The following is a 23,306-nucleotide window of genomic DNA, read 5'->3' on the forward strand; positions in this document are numbered from 1 at the left end:
AGAGAGAGATGGAGAAAGAGAAAGGTGCCTGTGTCGAGTCAGCAGCAGAGAAAATGAAACAAAGGGGCCTCCTGGGATAACCACACACTACTTCCTCACAAAGAACACACAGAGGGTGTGTGAAATGACATAGGCACAGCAGCCCGACTAGCTCAGTCGGAAGACCATGAGACTCTTAATCTGAGGGTCGTTGGTTTGAGCCCCACGTTGGGCGTGATGCTTTTTAAAGGCTTCTCCATTTTCGGGTTTAACATTAACTCTCACCTTTTTCAGATATTTCGCTGAGGCTTAAAACTACACACACATACATCCTGCAGTTTGCCTCACGATTCCCACAGGACTCCACACAACGCAGCACTTCCCGCCCTGAGAGGTGCCGCTGGGAGCGGTCCTAGGCCGAGCCTTTCCTGCGCCCTTTCCTAGCCTGAGCCACCCGTGCTTACAGCGAGGTCGGAGTCCGCTCCGGTCCGTCCTGTCCCCCCCATCCTTTCAAAAAGAGGAGTTTAAGGTGTCATCCCCGCTGGTGTTATGATTAAAGTAGGTATGAAAACTACTTTATGTCAGCAGCAGGATTTGACCACGGGACTGGGGAAGATACTGCTCTTGAATGTGGCACCTTACACCGCTCGGCCATTCCGGCAGCCTCTGGAACACCGCTCTGGAGGCTGACTGCCACCTCGCGAAACAGGGAGAGTTCACACTGTTCTCTACTGGACATTTAAGCATGTGCCCAGAGACAGGTTGAGAGGACAGATGCATGTATGTACCGGAGTGAGCTCCAGAAAGACTGATGGGGACATAAGACTGGGGTAGAGCGAGAGATGGAGAAAGAGAAAGGTGCCTGTGTCGAGTCAGCAGCAAAGAAAATGAAACAAAGGGGCCTCCTGGGATAACCACACACAACTGCCTCACAAAGAACACACAGAGGGTGTGTGAAATAAGATAAGCACCGCAGCCCGGCTAGCTCAATCGGTAGCGCATGAGACTCTCAATCTCAGGGTTGTGGGTTCGAGCCCCATGTTGGGCGTGATGCTTTTTAAAGGCTTCTCCATTTTCTGGTTTAACATTAACTCTCACCTTTTTCAGATATTTCGCTGAGGTTTAAAACTACACACACACACATCCTGCAGTTTGCCTCACGATTCCCACAGGACTCAACACAACGCAGCACTTCCCGCCCTGGGAGGCGCCGCTGGGAGCGGTCCTAGGCCGAGCCTTTCCTGCGCCCTTTCCTAGCCTGAGCCGCCCGTGCTTACAGCGAGCTCGGAGTCCGCTCCAGTCTGTCCTGTTCCCCCCCATCCTTTCAAAAAGAGGAGTTTAAGGTCTCATCCCTGCTGGTGTTATGATTAAAGTAGGTATGAAAACTACTTTATGTCAGCAGCAGGATTTGATCACAGGACTGGGGAAGATACTGCTCTTGAATGTGGCGCCTTACACCGCTCGGCCATTCCGGAAGCCTCCAGAAAACAGCTCTGGAGGATGACTGCCACCTCGCGAAATAGGGAGCGTTCACACTGTTCTCTACTGGGCATTTAAGTATGTGCCCAGAGACAGGTTGAGAGAACAGATGCATGTATGTACCAGAGTGAGCTCCAGAGAGACTGATGGGGACATAAGACTGGGGTAGAGCGAGAGATGGAGAAAGAGAAAGGTGCCTGTGTCGAGTCAGCAGCAGAGAAAATGAAACAAAGGGGCCTCCTGGGATAACCACACACTACTTCCTCACAAAGAACACACAGAGGGTGTCTGAAATAACATAGGCACAGCAGCCCGGCTAGCTCAGTCGGTAGAGCATGAGCCTCTTAATCTCAGGGTCGTGGGTTTGAGCCCCTTGTTGGGTGTGATGCTTTTTAAAGGCTTCTCCATTTTCGGGTTTAACATTAACTCTCACCTTTTTCAGATATTTCGCTGAGGCTTAAAACTACACACACACACATCCAGCAGTTTGCCTCACGATTCCCACAGGACTCCACACATCGCAGCACTTCCCGCCCTGGGAGGCGCCGCTGGGAGTGGTCCCAGGCCGAGCCTTTCCTGCGCCCTTTCCTAGCCTGAGCCGCCCGTGCTTACAGCGAGTTCGGAGTCCGCTCCAGTCTGTCCTGTTCCCCCCCCATCCTTTCAAAAAGAGGAGTTTAAGGTCTCATCCCCGCTGGTGTTATGATTAAAGTAGGTATGAAAACTACTTTATGTCAGCAGCAGGATTTGACCACAGGACTGGGGAAAATACTGCTCTTGAATGTGCCGCCTTACACCGCTCGGCCATTCCGGCAGCCACCGGAACACGGCTCTGGAGGCTGATTGCCACCTCGCGACACAGGGAGAGTTCACACTGTTCTCTACTGGATATTTAAGTATGTGCCCAGAGACAGGTTGAGAGGACAGATGCATGTATGTACCACAGTGAGCTCCAGAGAGACTGATGGGGACATAAGACTGGGGTAGAGCGAGAGATGGAGAAAGAGAAAGGTGCCTGTGTCGAGTCAGCAGCAGAGAAAATGAAACAAAGGGGCCTCCTGGGATAACCACACACTACTGCCTCACAAAGAACACACAGAGGGTGTGTGAAATAGGATAGGCACAATAGCCCGGCTAGCTCAGTCGGTAGCGCTTCAGACACTTAATCTCAGGGTCGTGGGTTCGAGCCCCATGTTGGGCGTGTTGCTTTTTAAAGGCTTCTCCATTTTCGCGTTTAACATTAACTCTCACCTTTTTCAGATATTTCACTGAGGCTTAAAACTACACACACACACATCCTGCAGTTTGCCTCACGATTCCCACAGGACTCCACACAACGCAGCACTTCCCGCCCTGGGAGGCGCCGCTGGGAGCGTTCCTAGGCCGAGCCTTTTCTGCGCCCTTTCCTAGCCTGAGCCGCCCGTGCTTACAGCGAGCTCTGAGTCCGCTCCGGTCCGTCCTGTCACCCCCCATCCTTTCAAAAAGAAGAGTTTAAGGTCTCATCCCTGCTGGTGTTATGATTAAAGAAGGTATGAAAACTACTTTATGTTGGCAGCGGGATTTGCTCACAAGACTGGAGAAGATACTGCTCTTGAATGTGGCACCTTACACCGCTCGGCCATTCCGGCAGCCTCCGGAACACACCTCTGGAGGCTGACTGCCATCTCGCGAAACAGGGAGCGTTCACACTGTTCTCTACTGGACATTTAAGTATGTGCCCAGAGACAGGTTGAGAGGACAGATGCATGTATGTACCAGAGTGAGCTCCAGAGAGACTGATGGGGACATAAGACTGGGGTAGAGCGAGAGATGGAGAAAGAGAAAGGTGCCTGTGTCGAGTCAGCAGCAGAGAAAATGAAACAAAGGGGCCTCCTGGGATAACCACACACTACTTCCTCACAAAGAACACACAGAGGGTGTGTGAAAATACATAGTCACAGCAGCCCGGCTAGCTCAGTAGGTAGAGCATGAAACTCTTAATCTCAGGGTCATGGGTTCGAGCCCCACGTTGGGTGTAATGCTTTTTAAAGGCTTTTCCATTTTCGGGTTTAACATTAACTCTCACCTTTTTCAGATATTTCGCTGAGGCTTAAAACTACACACACACACATCCTGCAGTTTGCCTCACGATTCCCACAGGACTCCACACAACGCAGCACTTCCCGCCCTGGGAGGCGCCGCTGAGAGTGGTCCTAGGCCGAGCCTTTCCTGCGCCCTTTCCTAGCCTGAGCCGCCCGTGCTTACAGCGAGCTCGGAGTCCGCTCCGGTCCGTCCTGTCCCCCCCATCCTTTCAAAAAGAGGCGTTTAAGGTCTCATCCCGCTGGTGTTATGATTAATGTAGGTATGAAAACTACTTTATGTCAGCAGCGGGATTTGACCACGGGACTTGGGAAGATACTGCTCTTGAATGTGGCACCTTACACCGCTCGGCCATTCCGGCAGCCTCCGGAACACGGCTCTGGAGGCTGACTGCCACCTCGCGACACAGGGAGAGTGCACACTGTTCTCTACTGGACATTTAAGTATGTGCCCAGAGACAGGTTGAGAGGACAGATGCATGTATGTACCAGAGTGAGCTCCAGAGAGACTGATGGGGACATAAGACTGGGGTAGAGCGAGAGATGGAGAAAGAGAAAGGTGCCTGTGTCGAGTCAGCAGCAGAGAAAATGAAACAAAGGGGCCTCCTGGGATAACCACACACTACTTCCTCACAAAGAATACACAGAGGGTGTGTCAAATAACAACGGCACAGCAGGCCGGCTAGCTCAGTCGGTAGAGCATGAGACTCTTAATCTCAGGGTCGTGGGTTTGAGCCACACGTTGGGCGTGATGCTTTTTAAAGGCTTCTTCCTTTTCGGGTTTAACATTAACTCTCACCTTTTTCAGATATTTTGCAGAGGCTTAAAACTATACACACTCACACATCCTGCAGTTTGCCTCACGATTCCCACAGTACTCCACACAACGCAGCACTTCCCGCCCTGGGAGGCGCCGCTGGGAGCGTTCCTAAGCCGAGCCTTTTCTGCGCCCTTTCCTAGCCTGAGCCGCCCGTGCTTACAGCGAGCTCGGAGTCCGCTCCGGTCCGTCCTGTCCCCCCCCATCCTTTCAAAAAGAGGAGTTTAAGGTATCATCCCCGCTGGTGTTATGAATAAAGTAGGTATGAAAACTACTTTATGTTATCAGCAGGATTTGATCACAGGACTGGGGAAGATACTGCTCTTGAATGTGGCGCCTTACACCGCTCGGCCATTCCGGCAGCCTCCGGAGCACGATTCTGGAGGCTGACTGCCACCTCGCGAAACAGTGAGAGTTCACACTGTTCTCTACTGGACATTTAAGTATGTGCCCAGAGACAGGTTGAGAGGACAGATGCATGTATGTACCAGATTGAGCTCCAGAGAGACTGATGGGGACATAAGACTGGGGTAGAGCTAGAGATGGAGAAAGAGAAAGGTGCCTGTGTCGAATCAGCAGCAGAGAAAATGAAACAAAGGGGCCTCCTGGGATAACCACACACTACTTCCTCACAAAGAACACACAGTGGGTGTGTGAAATGATATAGGCACAGCAGCCTGGCTAGCTCAGCCGGTAGAGCATGAGACTCTTAATCTCAGGGTTGTGGGTTCGAGCCCCACGTTGGGTGTGATGCTTTTTAAAGGATTCTCCATTTTCGGGTTTAACATTAACTCTCAACTTTTTCAGATATTTCGCTGAGGCTTAAAACTACACACACACACATCCTGCAGTTTGCCTCACGATTCCCACAGGACTCCACACAACGCAGCACTTCCCACCCTGGGAGGCGCCGCTGGGAGTGGTCCTAGGCCAAGCCTTTTCTGCGCCCTTTCCTAGCCTGAGCCGCCCGTGCTTACAGCGAGCTCGGAGTCCTCTCCGGTCCGTCTTGTCCCCCCCCCTTCCCATCCTTTCAAAAAGAGGAGTTTAAGGTCTCATCCCTGCTGGTGTTATGATTAAAGTAGGTATGAAAACTACTTTACGTCGGTAGCGGGATTTGATCACAGGACTGGGGAAGATAATGCACTTAAATGTGCCACCTTACACCGCTCAGCCATTCCGGCAGCATCCGGAATATGACTCTGGAGGCTGACTACCACCTCGCGAAACAGGGAGAGTTCACACTGTTCTCTACTGGACATTTAAGTATGTGCCCAGAGACAGGTTGAGAGGACAGATGCATGTATGTACCAGAGTGAGCTCCAGAAAGACTGATGAGGACATAAGACTGGGGTAGAGCGAGAGATGGAGAAAGAGAATGGTGCTTGTGTCGAGTCAGCAGCAGAGAAAATGAAACAAAGGGGCCTCCTGGGATAACCACACACTACTTCCTCACAAAGAACACACAGAGGGTGAGTGAAATGACATAGGCACAGCAGCCTGGCTAGCTCAGTCGGTAGAGCATGCGACACTTAATCTCAGGGTCGTGGGTTCGAGCCCCACGTTGGGCGTGATGCTTTTTAAAGGCTTCTCCATTTTCGGGTTTAACATTAACTCTCACCTTTTTCAGATATTTCGCTGAGGCTTAAAACTACACACACACACATCCTGCAGTTTGCCTCACGATTCCCACAGGACTCCACACAACGCATCACTTCCCGCCCTGGGAGGCGCCGCTGGGAGCGTTCCTAGGCCGAGCCTTTTCTGCGCCCTTTCCTAGCCTGAGCCGCCCGTGCTTACAGCGAGCTCTGAGTCCGCTCCGGTCCGTCCTGTCACCCCCCATCCTTTCAAAAAGAAGAGTTTAAGGTCTCATCCCTGCTGGTGTTATGATTAAAGAAGGTATGAAAACTACTTTATGTTGGCAGCGGGATTTGCTCACAAGACTGGAGAAGATACTGCTCTTGAATGTGGCACCTTACACCGCTCGGCCATTCCGGCAGCCTCCGGAACACACCTCTGGAGGCTGACTGCCATCTCGCGAAACAGGGAGCGTTCACACTGTTCTCTACTGGACATTTAAGTATGTGCCCAGAGACAGGTTGAGAGGACAGATGCATGTATGTACCAGAGTGAGCTCCAGAGAGACTGATGGGGACATAAGACTGGGGTAGAGCGAGAGATGGAGAAAGAGAAAGGTGCCTGTGTCGAGTCAGCAGCAGAGAAAATGAAACAAAGGGGCCTCCTGGGATAACCACACACTACTTCCTCACAAAGAACACACAGAGGGTGTGTGAAATTACATAGTCACAGCAGGCCGGCTAGCTCAGTAGGTAGAGCATGAAACTCTTAATCTCAGGGTCATGGGTTCGAGCCCCACGTTGGGTGTGATGCTTTTTAAAGGCTTTTCCATTTTCGGGTTTAACATTAACTCTCACCTTTTTCAGATATTTCGCTGAGGCTTAAAACTACACACACACACACATCCTGCAGTTTGCCTCACGATTCCCACAGGACTCCACACAACGCAGCACTTCCCGCCCTGGGAGGCGCCGCTGGGAGTGGTCCTAGGCCGAGCCTTTCCTGCGCCCTTTCCTAGCCTGAGCCGCCCGTGCTTACAGCGAGCTCGGAGTCCGCTCCGGTCCGTAATGTCCCCCCCATCCTTTCAAAAAGAGGCGTTTAAGGTCTCATCCCGCTGGTGTTATGATTAAAGTAGGTATGAAAACTACTTTATGTCAGCAGCGGGATTTGACCACAGGACTTGGGAAGATACTGCTCTTGAATGTGGCACCTTACACAGCTCGGCCATTCCGGCAGCCTCCGGAACACGGCTCTGGAGGCTGACTGCCACCTCGCGACACAGGGAGAGTGCACACTGTTCTCTACTGGACATTTAAGTATGTGCCCAGAGACAGGTTGAGAGGACAGATGCATGTATGTACCACAGTGAGCTCCAGAGAGACTGATGGGGACTTAAGACTGGGGTAGAGCGAGAGATGGAGAAAGAGAAAGGTGCCTGTGTCGAGTCAGCAGCAGAGAAAATGAAACAAAGGGGCCTCCTGGGATAACCACACACTACTTCCTCACAAAGAACACACAGAGGGTGTGTGAAATGACATAGGCACAGCAGGCTGGCTAGCTCAGTCTGTAGAGCATGAGACTCTTCATCTCAGGGTCGTGGGTTCGAGCCCCACGTTGGGCGTGATGCTTTTTAAAGGCTTCTCCATTTTCGGGTTTAACATAAACTCTCACCTTTTTCAGATATTTCGCTGAGGCTTAAAACTACACACACACACATCCTGCAGTTTGCCTCACGATTCCGACAGGACTCCACACAACGCAGCACTTCCCGCCCTGGGAGGCGCCGCTGGGAGCGGTCCTAGGCCGAGCCTTTCCTGCGCCCTTTCCTAGCCTGAGCCGCCTGTGCTTACAGCGAACTCGGAGTCCGCTGCGGTCCGTCCTGTCCCCCCCCATCCTTTCAAAAAGAGGAGTTTAAGGTCTCATCCCTGCTGGTGTTATGATTAAAGTAGGTATGATAACTACTTTATGTCGGCAGCAGGATTTGATCACAAGACTGGAGAAGATACTGCTCTTGAATGTGGCACCTTACACCACTCGGCCATTCCGGCAGCCTCCGGAACACACCTCTGGAGGCTGACTGCCACCTCGTGAAACAGGGAGAGTTCACAGTGTTCTATACTGGACATTTAAGTATGTGCCCAGAGACAGGTTGAGAGGACAGATGCATGTATGTACCAGAGTGAGCTCCAGAGAGACTGATGGGGACATAAGACTGGGGTAGAGCGAGAGATGGAGAAAGAGAAAGGTGCCTGTGTCGAGTCAGCAGCAGAGAAAATGAAACAAAGGGGCCTCCTGGGATAACCACACACTACTTCCTCACAAAGAACACACAGAGGGTGTGTGAAATAACAAAGGCACAGCAGGCCGGCTAGCTCAGTCGGTAGTGCATGAGACTCTTAATCTCAGGGTCGTGGGTTTGAGCCACACGTTGGGCGTGATGCTTTTTAAAGGCTTCTCCCTTTTCGGGTTTAACATTAACTCTCACCTTTTTCAGATATTTTGCTGAGGCTTAAAACTATACACACACACACATCCTGCAGTTTGCCTCACGATTCCCACAGTACTCCACACAACGCAGCACTTCCCGCCCTGGGAGGCGCCGCTGGGAGCGTTCCTAAGCCGAGCCTTTTCTGCGCCCTTTCCTAGCCTGAGCCGCCCGTGCTTACAGCGAGCTCGGAGTCCGCTCCGGTCCGTCTTGTCCCCCCCTCTTCCCATCCTTTCAAAAAGAGGAGTTTAAGGTCTCATCCCCGCTGGTGTTATGATTAAAGTAGGTATGAAAACTACTTTATGTCGACAGCGGGATTTGATCACAGCACTGGGGAAGATACTGCTCTTGAATGGGGCGCCTTACACCGCTTGGCCATTCCGGCAGCCTCTGGAACACGTCTTTGGAGGCTGACTGCCACCTCGCGAAACAGGGAGAGTTCACACTGTTCTCTACTGGACATTTAAGTATCCGCCCAGAGACAGGTTGAGAGGACAGATGCATGTATGTACCAGACTGAGCTCCAGAGAGACTGATGGGGACATAAGACTGGGGTAGAGCGAAAGATGGAGAAAGAGAAAGGTGCCTGTGTCGAGTCAGCAGCAGAGAAAATGAAACAAAGGGGCCTCCTGGGATAACCACACACTACTTCCTCACAAAGAACCCACAGAGGGTGTGTGAAATGATATTGGCACAGCAGCCCGGCTATCTCAGTGGGTAGCGCATGAGACTCTTAATCTCAGGGTTTTGGGTACGAGCCCCAGCTTGGGTGTGATGCTTTTTAAAGGCTTCTCCTTTTTCGGGTTTAACATTAACTCTCACCTTTTTCAGATATTTCGCTGAGGCTTAAAACTACACACACAAACATCCTGCAGTTTGCCTCACGATTCCCACAGGACTCCACACAACGCAGAACTTCCCACCCTGGGAGGCGCCGCTGGGAGTGGTCCTAGGCCGAGCCTTTCCTGCGCCCTTTCCTAGCCTGAGCCGCCCGTGCTTACAGCGAGCTCGGAGTCCGCTCCGGTCCTTCCTGTCCCTCCCCATCCTTTCAAAAAGAGGAGTTAAAGGTCTCATCCCCGCTGGTGTTATGATTAAAGTAGGTATGAAAACTACTTTATGTCAGCAGCAGGATTTGATCACAGGACTGGGGAAAACACTGCTCTTGAATGTGGCACCTTACACCGCTCAGCCATTCAGGTAGCCTCCGAAACACACCTCTGGAGGCTGACTGCCACCTCGCGAAACAGGGAGAGTTCACACTGTTCTCTACTGGACATTTAAGAATGTGCCCAGAGACAGGTTGAGAGGACAGATGCAGGTATGTACCAGATTGAGCTCCAGAGAGACTGATGGGGACATAAGACTGGGGTAGAGCGAGAGATGGTGAAAGAGAAAGGTGCCTGTGTCGAGTCAGCAGCAGAGAAAATGAAACAAAGGGGCCTCCTGGGATAACCACACACTACTTCCTCACAGAGAACACACAGAGGGTTTGTGAAATGACATAGGCACAGCAGCCCGGCTAGCTCAGTCGGTAGAGCATGAGACTCTTAATCTCAGGGTCGTGAGTTCGAGCCCCATGTTGGGCGTGATGCTTTTTAAAGGCTTCTCCATTTTCGGGTTTAACATTAACTCTCACCTTTTTCAGATATTTCGCTGAGGCTTATAACTACACACACACACATCCTGCAGTTTTCCTCACGATTCCCACAGGACTCCACACAACGCAGCACTTCCCGCCCTGGGAGGCGCCGCTGGGAGCGGTCCTAGGCCAAGCCTTTCCTGCGCCCTTTCCTAGCCTGAGCCGCCCGTGCTTACAGCGAGCTCGGAGTCCTCTCCGGTCCGTCCTGTCCCCCCCCCCCCATCCTTTCAAAAAGAGGAGTTTAAGGTCTCATCCCCACTGGTGTTATGATTAAAGTAGGTATGAACACTACTTTATGTCAGCAGCAGGATTTGATCACAGGAGTAGGGAAGATACTGCTCTTGAATGTGGTGCCTTACACAGCTCAGCCATTCCGGCAGCCTCTGGAACGCAGCTCTGGAGGCTGACTGCCACCTCGCGAAACAGGGAGAGTTCACACTGTTCTCTACTGGACATTTAAGTGTGGGCCCAGAGACAGGTTGAGAGGACAGATGCATGTATGTACCAGATTGAGCTCCAGAGAGACTGATGGGGACATAAGAGTGGGGTAGAGCGAGAGATGGAGAAAGAGAAAGGTGCCTGTGTCGAGTCAGCAGCAGAGAAAATGAAACAAAGGGGCCCCCTGGGATAACCACACACTACTTCCTCACAAAGAACACACAGAGGGTGTGTGAAATGACTTAGGCACAGCAGCCCGGGTAGCTCAGTCGGTAGAGCATGAGACTCTTAATCTCAGGATCGTGGGTTCGAGCCCCACGTTGGGTGTGATGCTTTTTAAAGGCTTCTCCATTTACGGGTTTAACATTAACTCTCACCTTTTTCAGATATTTCGCTGAGGTTTATAACTACACACACACACATCCTGCAGTTTGCCTCACGATTCCCACAGGACTCCACACAACGCAGCACTTCCCGCCCTGGGAGGCACCGCTGGGAGCGGTCCTAGGCCGAGCCTTTCCTGCCCCCTTTCCTAGCCTGAGCCGTCCGTGCTTACAGCGAGCTCGGAGTCCGCTCCGGTCCGTCCTGTCCCCCCCCAACCTTTCAAAAAGAGGAGTTTAAGGTCTCATCCCCGCTGGTGTTATGATTAAAGTAGGTATGAAAACTACTGTATGTCGGCAGCAGGATTTGATCACGGGAGTGGGGAAAATACTGCTCTTGAATGTGACGCCTTACACCGCTCAGCCATTCCGGCAGCCCACGGCAGGCCTCTGGAACACGGCTCTGGAGGCTGACTGCCACCTCGCGAAACAGGAAGAGTTCACAATCTTCTCTACTGGACATTTATCACAACACCCTCAGCAGCACGGGCCTCCTCAACAGACATCAGGGAGACACTGCTGCAAGACGGGCATCGAAGGACCAAATGTTTAACAATAAACACCACCACTTCAACCTTCTACATCACACACCCAACCCCAATGCTTTTACAGCACATACCATGGCTTGCTCATTCAAGGACGCGTCAGAAAAGGCATGTCACACCAGGAACTAGAAAAATCATTGTCTAATTTACACATCTCTCCATCTAGAGCAGGTGTCAAACCCTAAAGGCCACAGAGCCCAAGGCTGCCGCTTAATATTACACAACTGCCCTTACTAATCCACCCTTCCCCTTCAAACCCGGCACCAGACCTTTCTGGGACATAAACATAAACGTCATTCATGGCAAATTCACTGCCAGGAACACAGTGGCAGCTCGTCCTTATGGACTTCAGTTTGGGCTCCACTCTTTGTAGTCTGTAAAAAAATTTATTACACTAATAGTGAAAAATAATATATTATTCACTATTAGTGTAATAAAAATGGAGTACAGTTAGCTGGGATATGCCTGTCCATGGCAGCTGAGGTAAGTAAAAAATGTTTGTAAATGTCTATTGTGTGCATGCTTGCGGGTGAGAGGGTGTTTATGTGAGAGAGAATGTATGCAAGTGTCAATTTGTATGTTTTTATAAGTATGTGTGTGTGAGTGAAAGTGGAGGTCAAAGGTCGTGTGATGTCACTTCTGCTACCCCCGGCGTTTCGGTGAATTGACGTTCATGAACATAAACCAATGATTTAATATCATTTCACTGACATCTCCGGTGAGATATTCTAGTTCAGACATCTGGAACCCAGATCTCTTGGAACAGGCATCTGGCACTGAAGTCACAGTAAGAGCACAGCCGTTGGCATCTGCTGTACCAGACATTTATGCCACAGGCATCGCCTCTTTTTTGGCAGAGACAGCAGCATGTAAATGTTTCACAACAGACATCTTGAGCATACTTGCCGAAACAGCTATCAGCAATGCCAGATTCTCTATCTCACATTCACAATTGAGAAGAATGTCACAGACTTACGGTATAAACTGTCCCCTAAGCCACATCTAAAGGGACTGTTCCCAGAAGGTTCATCACTAGTGAGATATTTTCGATTACAAATCAAATGTTGCAGTAAAGACATCGCTAATGGCGTCTGCCATGAGAGCCCGATGGCAAAGCATCCTGGGTCAGACATACTTCATGGAGCTCTAGAAGAGACACCTAGATTTAAACGCCTCAGAGTAGACACATACAGCACACAAGACAAAACAACTATTACATATGTAGTATTGTCACCGGCCATGTAGTATAGAGGATTCTTGCAAAGACATCAGGGGTTAAATGTCACACAACAGATGTTAGCACGTCAGACCGTAATAAGTAAACTTACAAGGGGACGTGAGTAGGTCGATGAACCTTTTGACTAACGCTTGAGATGTTCCCACCATAAAGAAACAATACCAACACTGATCAATAACCAATTTGTCAATTTCAACAATAATCAATTACATTAGTAATCATTAAAAGTCAGTAATTGACACACCATGACCTCGCAGTCATGAATAACCACTGTGAGAAAGTAGCCTCTTTCTAGCCTTGTTACCCCCACTTTTGGCCTGTTTGTGAGTGTATGTCAGGATGTTTGTCACTGTTTTCACTGTCTCACTGGGATCCTGATGGCTAGGCCCCAGTGCTCATAGTGAAAACACTATGTTTTCAGTATGTTTGTTATGTGTCACTGGGACCCTGCTAGTCAGGACCCCGGTGCTCATAAGGTTGTGGCCTATATGTATGTGTCACTGGGACCCTGTCACACAGGGCCCCAGTGCTCATAGGTGTGCATGTATATGTTCCCTGTGTGGTGCCTAACTGTCTCACTGAGGCTCTGCTAACCAGAACCTCAGTGGTTATGCTCTCTCATTACTTTCAAATTGTCACTAACAGGCTAGTGACCAATTTTACCAATTTACATTGGCTTACTGGAACACCCTTATAATTCCCTAGTATATGGTACTGAGGTACCCAGGGTATTGGGGTTCCAGGAGATCCCTATGGGCTGCAGCATTTCTTTTGCCACCCATAGGGAGCTCTGACAATTCTTACACAGGCCTGCCACTGCAGCCTGAGTGAAATAACGTCCACGTTATTTCACAGCCATTTTACACTGCACTTAAGTAACTTATAAGTCACCTATATGTCTAACCTTTACCTGGTAAAGGTTAGGTGCAAAGTTACTTAGTGTGAGGGCACCCTGGCACTAGCCAAGGTGCCCCCACATTGTTCAGAGCCAATTCACTGAACTTTGTGAGTGCGGGGACACCATTACACGCGTGCACTACATATAGGTCACTACCTATATGTAGCTTCACCATGGTAACTCCGAATATGGCCATGTAACATGTCTATGATCATGGAATTGCCCCCTCTATGCCATCCTGGCATTGTTGGTACAATTCCATGATCCCAGTGGTCTGTAGCACAGACCCTGGTACTGCCAGACTGCCCTTCCTGGGGTTTCACTGCAGCTGCTGCTGCTGCCAACCCCTCAGACAGGCATCTGCCCTCCTGGGGTCCAGCCAGGCCTGGCCCAGGATGGCAGAACAAAGAACTTCCTCTGAGAGAGGGTGTGACACCCTCTCCCTTTGGAAAATGGTGTGAAGGCAGGGGAGGAGTAGCCTCCCCCAGCCTCTGGAAATGCTTTGTTGGGCACAGGGGTGCCGAATTCTGCATAAGCCAGTCTACACCGGTTCAGGGACCCCTTAGCCCCTGCTCTGGCGCGAAACTGGACAAAGGAAAGGGGAGTGACCACTCCCCTGACCTGCACCTCCCCTGGGAGGTGTCCAGAGCTCCTCCAGTGTGCTCCAGACCTCTGCCATCTTGGAAACAGAGGTGCTGCTGGCACACTGGACTGCTCTGAGTGGCCAGTGCCACCAGGTGACGTCAGAGACTCCGGCTGATAGGCTCCTTCAGGTGTTAGTAGCCTATCCTCTCTCCTAGGTAGCCAAACCCTCTTTTCTGGCTATTTAGGGTCTCTGTCTCTGGGGAAACTTCAGATAACGAATGCAAGAGCTCATCCGAGTTCCTCTGCATCTCCCTCTTCACCTTCTGATAAGGAATCGACTGCTGACCGCGCTGGAAGCCTGCAAACCTGCAACATAGTAGCAAAGACGACTACTGCAACTCTGTAACGCTGATCCTGCCGCCTTCTCGACTGTTTTCCTGCTTGTGCATGCTGTGGGGGTAGTCTGCCTCCTCTCTGCACCAGAAGCTCCGAAGAAATCTCCCGTGGGTCGACGGAATCTTCCCCCTGCAACCGCAGGCACCAAAAAGCTGCATTACTGGTCCCTTGGGTCTCCTCTCAGCATGACGAGCGAGGTCCCTCGAATCCAGCGACTCTGTCCAAGTGACCCCCACAGTCCAGTGACTCTTCAGTCCAAGTTTGGTGGAGGTAAGTCCTTGCCTCACCTCGCTGGGCTGCATTGCTGGGAACCGCGACTTTGCAGCTACTCCGGCCCCTGTGCACTTCCGGCGGAAATCCTTTGTGCACAGCCAAGCCTGGGTCCACGGCACTCTAACCTGCATTGCACGACTTTCTAAGTTGGTCTCCGGCGACGTGGGACTCCTTTGTGCAACTTCGGCGAGCACCGTTTCACGCATCCTCGTAGTGCCTGTTTCTGGCACTTCTCTGGGTGCTACCTGCTTCAGTGAGGGCTCTTTATCTTGCTCGACGTCCCTTCTCTCTTCAGGTCCAATTTGCGACCTCCTGGTCCCTCCTGGGCCCCGGCAGCGTCCAAAAACGCCAAACGCACGATTTGCGATTAGCAAGGCTTGTTAGCATCCTCCCGGAGGGAAAACACTTCTGCACGACTCTCCAAGGCAAGAGGGATCCGTCCACCAAAGGGAAAGTCTCTAGCCCTTTTTGTTCCTGCAGAAACCTCAGCTTCTTCTGTCCAGTCGAAGCTTCTTTGCACCCGCAGCTGGCATTTCCTGGGCATCTGCCCATCTCCGACTTGCTTGTGACTTTTGGACTTGGTCCCCTTGTTCCACAGGTACCCTAGATTGGAAATCCACAGTTGTTGCATTGCTGGTTTGTGTCTTTCCTGCATTATTCCTCTAACACGACTACTTTGTCCTTAGGGGAACTTTAGTGCACTTTGCACTCACTTTTCAGGGTCTTGGGGAGGGTTATTTTTCTAACTCTCACTATTTTCTAATAGTCCCAGCGACCCTCTACAAGGTCACATAGGTTTGGGGTCCATTCGTGGTTCGCATTCCACTTTTGGAGTATATGGTTTGTGTTGCCCCTATCCCTATGTTTCCCCATTGCATCCTATTGTAACTATACATTGTTTGCACTGTTTTCTAAGACTATACTGCATATTTTTGCTATTGTGTATATATATCTTGTGTATATTTCCTATCTTCTCACTGAGGGTACACTCTAAGATACTTTGGCATATTGTCATAAAAATAAAGTACCTTTATTTTTAGTATAACTGTGTATTGTGTTTTCTTATGATATTGTGCATATGACACTAGGTGGTACTGTAGTAGCTTCACACGTCTCCTAGTTCAGCCTAAGCTGCTCTGCTAAGCTACCATTATCTATCAGCCTAAGCTGCTAGACACCCTATACACTAATAAGGGATAACTGGGCCTGGTGCAAGGTGCAAGTATCCCTTGGTACTCCCTACAAGCCAGTCCAGCCTCCTACATTGGTTGTGCAGTGGTGGGATAAGTGCTTGAGACTACTTACCACTCTTGTCATTGTACTTTTCATAAGAGAAAAATATACAAAACAAGGTCAGTGTATATACACATAGCCAAAAAGTTTTGCATTTCCTCTTTTCACTCTTTTCTAAGTGCTGAAAAGTACTTCTAAACTTTCAAAAAGTTCTTAAAAGTTAAAAAAAGTTTTTTCTGTCTTTCCAAAAAGTTCTGAAAACTTTTTTCTCTTTTTCTATCACTTTAACTCTCTCTAAAAAATGTCTGGCACAGGCCAAAGTGTTGATCTGTCCAAACTTGCATATGACAACCTTAGCTGGAAAAGAGCAAGGCGTCTCTGTATAGAGAGAGGTTTGAGTGTAGGGAAGAATCCTTCCTTGGAACTGTTACTTAACATGCTTAGAGAACAGGATAAGGCCATAGGTGCCCCATCTGTTGAAAAAGTACCTAATAGTTCCCAATCTGATTCAGGGACTCCCCCAGGAAAAGATTCAGAAAAAAAACTTCCTAGCCTGCCCATTACTAGACAATCTAGCATAGATGGTAATGATGATGAGCCACACCAAATAAATAGTGTTGTCTCACATCATAGCAAAAGCATTTATTCTCACCATACTGGTAGTAATGTTTCTGTAAACCAAGCTGTTAGAGTGGCTTCTGTAAGGGACAGGTCTCCTTCTGTTCATTCCCATCATAGCTCTGTTTCTAGAAATGTCCCTCCCACCAACCCTGATGACAGAATGTTAGAGAGGGAACTCAATAAGTTGAGGGTGGAACAAACCAGACTGAAGCTTAAAAAGCAACAGCTGGATTTGGATAGACAGTCTTTTGAATTAGAGAAGGAAAGACAGAAGTTGGGTTTAGATACCCATGGTGGCAGCAGCAGTATTCCCCATAGTCATCCTGCAAAAGAGCATGATTCCAGGAATCTGCACAAGATAGTTCCCCCTTATAAGGAGGGGGATGACATTAACAAGTGGTTTGCTGCACTTGAGAGGGCCTGTGTTGTACAGGATGTCCCTCAAAGGCAGTGGGCTGCTATCCTATGGCTATCATTTAGTGGAAAAGGTAGGGATAGGCTCCTTACTGTGAAAGAAAATGATGCCAATAACTTTACAGTTCTTAAGAATGCACTCCTGGATGGTTATGGCTTAACCACTGAACAGTACAGGATAAAGTTCAGAGAGACCAAAAAGGAGTCTTCACAAGACTGGGTTGATTTCATTGACCATTCAGTGAAGGCCTTGGAGGGGTGGTTACATGGCAGTAAAGTTACTGATTATGAAAGCCTGTATAACACAATCCTGAGAGAGCATATACTTAATAATTGTGTGTCTGATTTGTTGCACCAGTACCTGGTAGACTCTGATCTGACCTCTCCCCAAGAATTGGGAAAGAAGGCAGACAAATGGGTCAGAACAAGGGTGAACAGAAAAGTTCATACAGGGGGTGACAAAGATGGCAATAAGAAGAAAGATGGTGAAAAATCTCAAGATAAGCATGGGGATAAGGGTAAAACCAAAGATCCCACTTCAAATCTTAAACACTCTTCAGAGGGTGGGGATAAAACTAATTCTTCCTCTTCTTCTCAACCTGCACACATTAAAAAGCCTTGGTGCTTTGTGTGTAAAAACAGAGGCCATAGGCCAGGGGATAAGTCCTGTCCAGGTAAACCCCCTGAGCCTACCACCACTAATACATCAAGCTCTAGTGCCCCTAGCAGTAGTGGTACTAGTGGTGGGACTGCTGGCAACAGTCAAGCAAAGGGGGTAGTTGGGTTCACTTATGGGTCCATAGTGGAAACTGATGTAATCAGTCCCAAGACAGTTTCTGTCACACCTAGTGGCATTGGCCTTGCCACACTGGCTGCTTGTCCCCTTACAATGGATAAGTACAGGCAGACAGTTTCAATAAATGGTGTTGAGGCCTTGGCCTACAGGGACACAGGTGCCAGTTTCACTTTGGTGACTGAAAACCTAGTGCACCCTGATTAACACATCATTGGACAACTGTAGGAGGCTGGACTGGCTTGTAGTGAGTACCAAGGGGTACTTGCACCTTGCACCAGGCCCAGTTATCCCTTATTAGTGTATAGGGTGTCTAGCAGCTTAGGCTGATAGATAATGGTAGCTTAGCAGAGCAGCTTAGGCTGAACTAGGAGACGTGTGAAGCTACTACAGTACCACTTAGTGTCATATGCACAATATCATAAGAAAACACAATACACAGTTATACTAAAAATAAAGGTACTTTCTTTTTATGACAATATGCCAAAGTATCTTAGAGTGTACCCTCAGTGAGAGGATAGGAAATATACACAAGATATATATACACAATAGCAAAAATATGCAGCATAGTCTTAGAAAACAGTGCAAACAATGTATAGTTACAATAGGATGCAATGGGGAAACATAGGGATAGGGGCAACACAAACCATATACTCCAAAAGTGGAATGCGAACCACGAATGGACCCCAAACCTATGTGACCTTGTAGAGGGTCGCTGGGACTATTAGAAAATAGTGAGAGTTAGAAAAATAACCCTCCCCAAGACCCTGAAAAGTGAGTGCAAAGTGCACTAAAGTTCCCCTAAGGACAAAAGAGTCGTGTTAGAGGAATAATGCAGGAAAGACACAAACCAGCAATGCAACAACTGTGGATTTCCAATCTAGGGTACCTGTGGAACAAGGGGACCAAGTCCAAAAGTCACAAGCAAGTCGGAGATGGGCAGATGCCCAGGAAATGCCAGCTGTGGGTGCAAAGAAGCTTCGACTGGAGAGAAGAAGCTGAGGTTTCTGCAGGAACAAAAAGGGCTAGAGACTTCCCCTTTGGTGGATGGATCCGCCTCGCTTTGCACAGTCGTGCAGAAGTGTCTTCCCGCCGGAAAGACGCCAACAAGTTTTGCTACACGCAAATCATGCGTTTGGCGTTTTTGGACGCTGCTGGGGCTCAGGAGGGACCAGGAGGTCGCAATTTGGACCTGAAGAGAGAAGGGACGTCGAGCAAGACAAAGAGCCCTCACTGAAGCAGGTAGCACCCGGAGAAGTGCCAGAAACAGGCACTACGAGGATGCAAGAAATGGTGCTCGCCGAAGTTGCACAAAGGAGTCCCACGTCGCCGGAGACCAACTTAGAAAGTCGTGCAATGCAGGTGAGAGTGCCGTCGACCCAGGCTTGGCTGTGCACAAAGGATTTCCGCCGGAAGTGCACAGGGGCCGGAGTAGCTGCAAAGTCACGGTTCCCAGCAATGCAGCCCAGCGAGGTGAGGCAAGGACTTACCTCCACCAAACTTGGGCTGAAGAGTCACTGGACTGTGCGGGTCACTTGGACAGAGTCGCTGGATTCGAGGGACCTCGCTCGTCGTGCTGAGAGGAGACCCAAGGGACCGGTGATGCAGCTTTTTGGTGCCTGCGGTTGCAGGGGGAAGATTCCGTCGACCCACGGGAGATTTCTTCGGAGCTTCTGGTGCAGAGAGGAGGCAGGCTACCCCCACAGCATGCACAAGCAGGAAAACAGTCGAGAAGGCGGCAGGATCAGCGTTACAGAGTTGCAGTAGTCGTCTTTGCTACTATGTTGCAGGTTTGCAGGCTTCCAGCGCGGTCAGCAGTCGTTTTCTTATCAGAAGGTGAAGAGGGAGATGCAGAGGAACTCGGATGAGCTCTTGCATTCGTTAACTAAAGTTTCCCCAGAGACAGAGACCCTAAATAGCCAGAAAAGAGGGTTTGGCTACCTAGGAGAGAGGATAGGCTACTAACACCTGAAGGAGCCTATCAGCAGGAGTCTCTGACGTCACCTGGTGGCACTGGCCACTCAGAGCAGTCCAGTGTGCCAGCAGCACCTCTGTTTCCAAGATGGCAGAGGTCTGGAGCACACTGGAGGAGCTCTGGACACCTCCCAGGGGAGGTGCAGGTCAGGGGAGTGGTCACTCCCCTTTCCTTTGTCCAGTTTCACGCCAGAGCAGGGGCTAAGGGGTCCCTGAACCTGTGTAGACTGGCTTATGCAGAATTGGGCACCTCTGTGCCCAACAAAGCATTTCCAGAGGCTGGGGGAGGCTACTCCTCCCCTGCCTTCACACCATTTTCCAAAGGGAGAGGGTGTCACACCCTCTCTCAGAGGAAGTTCTTTGTTCTGCCATCCTGGGCCAGGCCTGGCTGGACCCCAGGAGGGCAGCTGCCTGTCTGAGGGGTTGGCAGCAGCAGCAGCTGCAGTGAAACCCCAGGAAGGGCAGTTTGGCAGTACCAGGGTCTGTGCTACAGACCACTGGGATCATGGGATTGTGCCAACTATGCCAGGATGGCATCGAGGGGGCAATTCCATGATCATAGACATGTTACATGGCCATATTCGGAGTTACCATTGTGAAGCTACATATAGGTAGTGACCTATATGTAGTGTACGCGTGTAATGGTGTCCCCGCACTCACAAAGTTCAGGGAATTGGCTCTGAACAATGTGGGGGCACCTTGGCTAGTGCCAGGGTGCCCTCACACTAAGTAACTTTGCACCCAACCTTTACCAGGTAAAGGTTAGACATATAGGTGACTTATAAGTTACTTAAGTGCAGTGTAAAATGGCTGTGAAATAACGTGGACGTTATTTCACTCAGGCTGCAGTGGCAGGCCTGTGTAAGAATTGTCAGAGCTCCCTATGGGTGGCAAAAGAAATGCTGCAGCCCATAGGGATCTCCTGGAACCCCAATACCCTGGGTACCTCAGTACCATATACTAGGGAATTATAAGGGTGTTCCAGTAAGCCAATGTAAATTGGTAAAAATGGTCACTAGCCTGTTAGTGACAATTTGGAAAGAAATGAGAGAGCATAACCACTGAGGTTCTGATTAGCAGAGCCTCAGTGAGACAGTTAGTCACTACACAGGTAACACATTCAGGCACACTTATGAGCACTGGGGCCCTGGGTTACCAGGGTCCCAGTGACACATACAACTAAAACAACATATATACAGTGAAAAATGGGGGTAACATGCCAGGCAAGATGGTACTTTCCTACACAACCCCCCCCCAAACGAAGGACAATAAGACTAGCCATGACCTGATGAGTCTTCATTGTCTAAGTGGAAATATCTGGAGAGTCCATCTGCATTGGAGTGGCTACTCCCAGGTCTATGTTCCACTGTATAGTCCATTCCCTGTAGGGATATGGACCACCTCAACAATTTAGGATTTTCACCTTTCATTTGTTTTAGCCAAAGTAGAGGTTTGTGGTCTGTCTGAACAATGAAGTGAGTGCCAAACAGGTATGGCCTCAACTTCTTCAGAGCCCAGACCACAGCAAAGGCCTCCCTCTCAATGGCAGACCAACGCTTTTCTCTAGGGGTCAACCTTCTACTAATAAAAGCAACAGGTTGATCCTGGCCCTCAGAATTAAGTTGTGATAGGACTGACCCTACTCCTAATTCAGATGCATCAGTTTGGACATAGAATTTTTTAGAGTAACAAGGGCTTTTCAGGACAGGTGCAGAGCACATGGCCTGCTTCAGCTCCTCAAAAGCTTTCTGACAGTTTGCTGTCCATAATACCTTTTTAGGCATTTTCTTGGATGTGAGGTCATTAAGAGGGGCTGCAATGGAGCCATAGTTCTTAATGAACCTCCTGTAATACCCAGTGAGGCCTAGAAAGGCTCTCACCTGAGTCTGAGTGGTAGGGGGAACCCAATCAATAATAGTTTGGATTTTCCCCTGAAGTGGTGCAATCTGTTCCCCACCAACAAGGTGTCCCAGATAAACCACCTTACCCTGCCCTATCTGGCACTTTGAAGCCTTGATAGTGAGGCCTGCCTTTTGCAGTGCCTCCAAAACTTTCCATAGGTGGACCAGGTGATCATCCCAGCTGGAGCTAAAGACAGCTATATCGTCCAAATATGCTGCACTGAAAGCTTCCAGCCCTTGCAGGACTGTGTTCACCAACCTCTGAAAAGTGGCAGGTGCATTTTTCAAACCAAAAGGCATTACAGTAAACTGGTAATGTCCTCCAATGGTAGAAAATGCAGTCTTAGATTTAGCATCTTCTGATAATTTGATCTGCCAATACCCTGCAGTCAAATCAAAAGTGCTTAGATACTTGGCAGATGCCAGTGTATCTATAAGCTCATCTGCCCTGGGTATAGGGTGAGCATCAGTTTTGGTTACCAAGTTGAGACCTCTATAGTCTACACAAAACCGCATTTCCTTCTTTCCATCTTTAGAATTGGGTTTTGGTACCAGTACCACAGGGGAAGCCCATGGACTGTCAGAGTGCTCAACCACTCCTAGTTCCAACATTTTCTGAACTTCTTGCTTTATGCAGTCCCTGACATGGTCAGGCTGCCTATAGATCTTACTTTTGACAGGTAAACTGTCTCCAGTATCTATAGTGTGCTCACACCAAGAAGTGGTGCCTGGCACAGTAGAGAAGAGTTCTGAAAATTGTCCTAGGAGATTTATGCAATTGTCTTTCTGCTCAGCAGTAAGACAATCAGCCAAAACTACACCTTCCACAAGAGCATCTTGATCTGTGGAAGAGAAGAGATCAGGTAGAGGATCACTGTCTTCTTCCTGTCCCTCATCTGTTGCCATGAGCAGGGTGAGATCAGCCCTGTCATAGTAGGGTTTCAGGCGGTTGACATGGAGCACCCTAAGGGGACTCCTGGCAGTGCCTAAGTCAACCAAGAACGTGACTTCACCCTTCTTTTCAACAATTGTGTGGGGTCCACTCCATTTATCTTGGAGTGCTCTTGGGGCCACAGGCTCCAAGACCCACACTTTCTGCCCTGGTTGGTACTGAACCAAAACAGCCTTCTGATCATGCCATTGCTTCTGGAGCTCTTGGCTGGCCTGAAGGTTTTTACTGGCCTTTTTCATGTACTCAGCCATCCTTGATCTGAGGCCAAGTACATAATCCACAATATCCTGCTTAGGAGCTTTTAAAGGTTGTTCCCAACCCTCCTTTACAAGTGTGAGTGGACCCCTAACAGGGTGTCCAAAAAGAAGTTCAAAGGGGCTGAAGCCCACTCCTTTCTGGGGTACCTCCCTGTAGGCAAAAAGGAGGCATGGTAGAAGGATATCCCATCTCCTGCGGAGTTTTTCAGGGAGACCCATAATCATGCCTTTGAGAGTTTTATTAAATCTCTCCACCAGTCCATTTGTTTGTGGATGATAGGGTGTTGTGAACTTGTACGTTACACCACACTCCTTCCACATGGCCTTTAAGTTTGCAGACATGAAATTGCTTCCTCTGTC

The 23,306-nt window shown here is 49.5% G+C and overlaps 1 non-coding gene across 1 annotated transcript; it reads left to right on the top strand.

The window, feature by feature from the left end:
- The first annotated feature begins 954 nt into the window (after nt 1-954).
- On the top strand, nt 955-1,027 carry TRNAE-CUC (transfer RNA glutamic acid (anticodon CUC)). Its single transcript has one exon. It is a non-coding gene; the product is annotated as a tRNA-Glu (tRNA).
- The last annotated feature ends 22,279 nt before the right edge of the window (nt 1,028-23,306 follow it).

Source organism: Pleurodeles waltl, chromosome 6, assembly GCF_031143425.1.
Source record: "Pleurodeles waltl isolate 20211129_DDA chromosome 6, aPleWal1.hap1.20221129, whole genome shotgun sequence".
Lineage (NCBI taxonomy): Eukaryota > Metazoa > Chordata > Amphibia > Caudata > Salamandridae > Pleurodeles > Pleurodeles waltl.